The 5,891-nt window shown below is 40.9% G+C and overlaps 1 long non-coding RNA gene across 1 annotated transcript; it reads left to right on the top strand.

Moving 5' to 3' along the window:
- The first annotated feature begins 205 nt into the window (after positions 1–205).
- LOC138410520 (uncharacterized) lies at positions 206–1,417 on the top strand. Its single transcript, XR_011243231.1, has 2 exons — positions 206–345; positions 437–1,417. It is a non-coding gene; the product is annotated as an uncharacterized lncRNA (long non-coding RNA).
- Positions 1,418–5,891: the final 4,474 nt, after the last annotated feature.

The raw sequence follows: 5,891 nt of genomic DNA, 5'->3' as shown, positions 1-5,891 counted from the left end.
TGTCAGACTTTTCATACCCAAACACAACCATGCAACACAAGTAGAGGCAAACTGTGTTATGTCACAATCACCGCATTTTGCAACACAGCACTGTCCAAATGATGAAAAATATTTACACAACAAGGTATTATTCACATTACATTTCAAGTTAGTCCATTTCATATATTAATTGATGTATATATATATATGTCTAACATCCAGAGAAGAAATATGAGGAGAGTTTTGTGACCACCCTGTCATGGTTCCAGGTGAAAGAACTGCTGGCCACTGATGACTTCAAGCCCAACTCAGCCATGGTGGTCTTGGACTTCCTCATTAGACATTCATTTATTGAGCCTGACACAGGTTTGTGACTCTCCAGACAATTTCCATTGTGAGAGTAAATTGTAAAATCTGTTTACAACTTTAAATGTCTTTGTATTTCATCCCCTCTCAGAGCCACACTATCAGGAATTAGTGGCAGGACTCCATCGGACACTATAGAGCGGAGCTGAGGACTGACGCCAGTGATGCCACTGTGTTAGATTTAGCTGCTTTCAGAAGTGCACTGAACTCTGGAGCTCCTCCAGACTTCCTCCGGAGGGGCTGTATGTGTGATTGCAAATATGCAAGTGACAGCCTCCGGACTTTTTCCAGAGTTGCTTTGGCCAGCCCCCTAGTATAAAGTCTGCAGAAAGTCCAGAGGAACTGATGTGAGAACACAGCAGGAGATCGTCCACAGGATTCATCGAATGTGAGTGGGGGTGTTGATGGTGTTTCTAACACACGACAGACTGAAAATAACGTTATATCCTGGGTCTGCCTGCTGCTCCACCCCTCACCTGAATCCTCTATAAGATGTATGTGTTGTTGTGAATACGTCTGAGCGGAGAATCTGCTGCATGTGAAAAGACAAAACTGCAGAAAGTCTGACCCAATTCTGCGAACGTCCTCCAGAGGTCATGTCTGAAAATGGTTTTATTTACGTGTATGTCAGCACAATAATGTGATCTTAACAATTTTACAATATTAACTTAGTATTTAGAAATGTGAATTTAAATAACATTGTACTAATTAGTGACAGAGATATAAAGACTCAATCAACTCACCTCTACAGACACAAGAACTCTGCAAGCACATGACAGTAAGTGGTGAAGAGAGGGTTCATAGATTGGTGCTGCACTGCACTCACCAAAACTGGTTTGAAAAGCCTGGGTGGAAATGTTTGATCTCTGCCACTTGTCACACATACTGTCACTCATTACGAGAATGAGCTTTGATCTTTCAGTCAGAACAGAGGAATCTGTGCCCACAGAATTCTCTTAACACAGCTAATAGATTTTAAAAACATTGTGATGCTGCTTGTAAAACTGAGAATGTTAACCCATCTCTACCAACCTCTGCATATGAAATGAAAAATACATTTTCTCAGTTTTAATTCTGTGTCCATGTGTTAATTATTTTTACATCCAAGTCCCTGTCTTTTCTACAGAGCACCGGGGGAGTCAGATAGAAAAGTACATATATCGAGGCCATGTTTTACTTCACTGACTGCTGGTACTACTGATGCATGTGTCTAAGATACTGTTTGTAACCACATTTTGATTAATTTGTGCACATGAGATACGTGTATAAAAACAGTGTAACTGCAAAACCAACAGTTACAGTATGAAGGTCAAAACAATTGAACAATCAACTGGCAAAACTTAATGAAGCTTTTCATAACCATAAGCTAAATATGGCTGTACCAAACAATTCAATGGAAATGGGTATGAGCCTAACACATGGGGTACCTTGGAAACTTTGGGATCTTGATGGACGAGTGATGGACAATAGCATGATTCGTCATAACTGAAATGGTGTTAAGAGAGAAAGCACAAGACGCCAGAGGCAGAATTTGGTCATTCTCGGTTACAATTTATTTCCTTTAGAATACATTACAAAATACAACTGGAGAAATGTCAGGATACATTTGTATACAAAAGAATATTACAAATGTCCGATCCATAAGGAGTTGCTTGCATTTTGGATTTAATAAGCTGACATCATATATTTTAAAAAGTGTTAACCACTCCGACCTCTTGATTTTAGTTGTGTGCAAATAATACAACAAAAGCCAGTAGAATATCACAAAGTGAACATAACATACAACAGAGTAAAAAGCAGAAAAAAACAGCTGTAGACATGAGTGAAGTGGCAGAGTGGGGAAAAACACTGTCAATGTCTAACTTCCAGAGAAGACCAAAGGTGTGGAATTACTTGTCCTGTATATTGCAGATGAACATCACTATAGATGACAGTCCCATGGCACTGATTCCATCAACTATCCCTCAAGTGTCACTTCTCCAACACAAACACTATTTCACTCACTTCCACAAGTGACTGAAGCCCTGTGCAAATGTTTCACATTAAAAGCCTACTGGCAGCTAGCAATTTATCCTATTAACATAAAATATTGGTAAATAAAAGCAATTTCACAAAAAGTAACTGAAAACAGTATTTATTTTGAAAGAAACTACCCAACTGTATAGTATAGGATACTTTGCTATAGAAATGTGCAATATACTGAATTTGTCAGGTAGACAGGGTTCAGTTTGCATTAACAGCAAATTGAAAGTGATCACATGGTAAAATTGGGAGGATTCTTCTTAAATTCTGAAATATTTTCAGAAAACGGTGGAAATTAGGAATCAAGTCTTTTCCGCTTGTTTAAAAAAGGCTCTGCCCCAGTAGCAGTTAGAAATTAAGACCTGTTACTATTTCAGAATTTACAGTAACTTTCTAAAGGACAATAACATTTTATTAACCCTTTAATCCCCAGTCACATACAGCGTATTTGACAGTACACTTTGATTTATTTCAATCACAGTTTTGTCACTTTAAGGCCAAGTTAACTCAGTCAACTTTTATTAATTAACAAGCAGGTATAAAACACTCATGGTCGTTGGTCTCATTATGTTTTTATACTTAACTGCAAACAATTAAACTCTGCTTTTTAATTGAAAATTGTATGAAATATCAAAGGTTCATAAAAAAGAATAGCGGGTCCATAAAAAGTTTGTTAGTTCTAACTTTGGAATTTAAGGAGAGTGAAAAACATACAGAATGAAAGACAAGCACAGTCACACTGCAAGCCACGGAAGTCTTCCAACAGTTAGTTAGGCAGGCATTCGTCTGATTTCGACCACCAGCCACAGAGGAGCTTACTGTACTGGAGTAAGAGTATGAGCAGGAGAGATGTTCCCTTCTCGTCATGTTCTCTTAATTTCAGCTTTATTGAGTCCTAAACTCGAGATTACAGTATTTCTATTTGAAAGCTAAAAGCTATAATGTCGAACTTAAATGTATATACATGTATTCCCCTTTTCCATAGCATTTGACCTTCCTTTTTTTCTTTAGCCTGGTTTTCATCCCTACAACTCCCCGGTCAACTGTGCCTACCTTGGTGGAAACAGGCACAGGGATGTTTTTCTTAGCCGTGTTTATTTCCCTCCTTCCCTCCTGATCCTGCGTCACCTGACACTCTATAAAAGGCAGCAGCCGCTTTTCTTGCCTCGTCTCTTGGCCTGCAGTGCTGCCCTGGTGGCCATCTCAAACACCTCCCTCACGCCATCCTTCGTCTTGGCCGAGCACTCCAAGTAACCAAAAGCATTGATCCGGCTAGCCATTTCCCTCGCCTCATCAGACTTCACTGGTTCCTGTGTGGCAAAATCAAAAAAGAAAATAAGTTCAATGGGATGACTTGATGGTTTGATCTCTTCACATCTTTCTATCTTTCTAGCAGCTGATACATGCAGTGAATATGTTGGCTTGTGCATAGAGTTTACAGCACCGATGCTGCACCTCGTCAGAATCACAGAAATCATTCATAATAATGTGACCTAGATATTTCACTGAGAAGAATGAGAGAAAATTAAGCCTCTGGATCCAACACTCTTTTTTAATGAATTGTATTCTTCCTCCCGGCCACGGTGTGGCGCTAGGTTAATTGCTGGGCGGCGCCAGTCGACCGCTTATAACCAGGTGAGCGGCCACACCACGCTCTTTCCTTTCCACCCTTTGATCCCTCGGGTGGTGGCTGCAGCGTGGTGTGGTAAGCTCAAGCGCACATCCCCCATACATACAGGTACGGTAGCGCACTTCCTCTTCATCCATGATCAGCGCAATGTGCACAGTGGTGACACTGACTTCCAACTCTTACAGCACCACAAGTGGCTGACTATATCGGCGGTCCCGCTTGGAGCTCTGTTGGGGTTGTAGTTCGTGTCCGCAGGTAGGCTGGCGTTATCTGCCTGTTTGGTTTTGTTGTGTCGCTGGGTCCTCTGCTGACTGTCGCTGGTGCGCTTTCTGTCCGCAGCGTCTCCGTGTCGTGGTCGCAACACTCTTGCCCATCGGCGCACCGAAAAGGGATGCAGGCAGGGGTGTGGCGTGTCTAGTGCCACCGCCCCCTGGAATCAGTCCTGCTGTTTTGGCTCGGGGTTATTCTGACGGGACCCGGTTGCTCTGTCCCGTGTTGGTTCTACAACTGATAAAAATGAACAAAACCAATTAAAACAATTTAATATAATGGTGATTAAAACGATGTTTGGGAGCTGGTTCCACAGGAGAGGAGCCTGGTAGCTGAATGCTCTACCTCCTGTTCTACTCTTACAGACTCTTGGAACCACAAGAGAGCCTGTGTTTTGTGAACGAAGTGATCTATTTGGATAATATGGTGTTATTAGGTCTTTGATATATGAAGGGGCTTGATTGTTAAGGGCTTTAAATGTGAGGAGCAGGATTTTGAAAACTATTTTGAAATTGCCTAGCCAATGTGGAGAAGCTAAGACAGGAGTAATATGATCTCTCCTTAGAGCTCCTGTCAGCACTTGTGCTGCGGCATTTTGGACCAACTGGAGACTTTACAGTCTTCCTGGGGCATCCTGATAATAAGGAATTACAGGCCTTGATGTTCTTGAGACATTCCTGAAGTTGAACTAAGTGATTAGATTCATCATGCTTCAGAGAAATGTACAGCTGGGTGTCATCTGCGTAACAATGGTAGTGTATGTGGTGCTTTCTCATGATGTTGCCTAAGGGGAGTATATATAAGGTGAAGAGTATCGGTCCAAGGACAGAACCTTGTGGAACTCCATGACTAACTTGCATGTGCATGGAGGGGTCATTGTTGACATTAACAAATTGAAATCTATCTGATAAATATGATTTAAACCAGTCTAGTGCAGTTCCTCTGATCCCTATATGTTGTTCTAGTCTCTATAACAGGATCTTATGATCTATGGTGTCAAATGCTGCACTAAGATCCAACAGGACGAGCACAGAGACAAGTCCATCATCAGATGCCCTAAAAAGGTCTTTCAATAGTGCTGTTTCTGTGCTGTGATGGATTCTAAATCCTGACCGGAATTTGTCCAACAAATCGTTACTATCTAAGTAATCACACAGCTGGTTAGCAACTGCTTTTTCTAAGATTTTTGAAATGAAGGGCAGGTTTGATATGGCTCCTTAATTAGCTAAAACCTCTGGGTCAAGTGTAGGCTTTTTAAGCAGAGGTTTAATAACAGCTACCTCAAAAGCTTGAGGTACATAGCCGGTTAACAAAGACATGTAAATCTGATTTAATATGGAACTGTCAATCAGGGGGACAACTCCCTTAAAAAGTCCAGTTGGGACAGAATCTAATTGACAAGTTGTTGGTTTAGATTATGAAACTAATCAGGTCAGTTCAGGAAGGTCAATAGAAGAAAATTGGTTCAAACATAAATCTGGTTCTATGGTTTCAGGACCAGACAATGTATCTATGTATGTGCTATTCATTGGCAGGAGGTGGTGGATTTTATCCCTGATGGTTATAATTTTATTTGTAAAGAAGCTCATGAAATCATTGCTTCTCAGGGTTAGAGGAATAGATG

Source organism: Paralichthys olivaceus, chromosome 6 (assembly GCF_024713975.1).
Source record: "Paralichthys olivaceus isolate ysfri-2021 chromosome 6, ASM2471397v2, whole genome shotgun sequence".
Lineage (NCBI taxonomy): Eukaryota > Metazoa > Chordata > Actinopteri > Pleuronectiformes > Paralichthyidae > Paralichthys > Paralichthys olivaceus.
The sequence above is the reverse complement of the archived record's forward strand: the minus strand, read 5'-3'. Positions and strand labels throughout refer to the sequence as shown.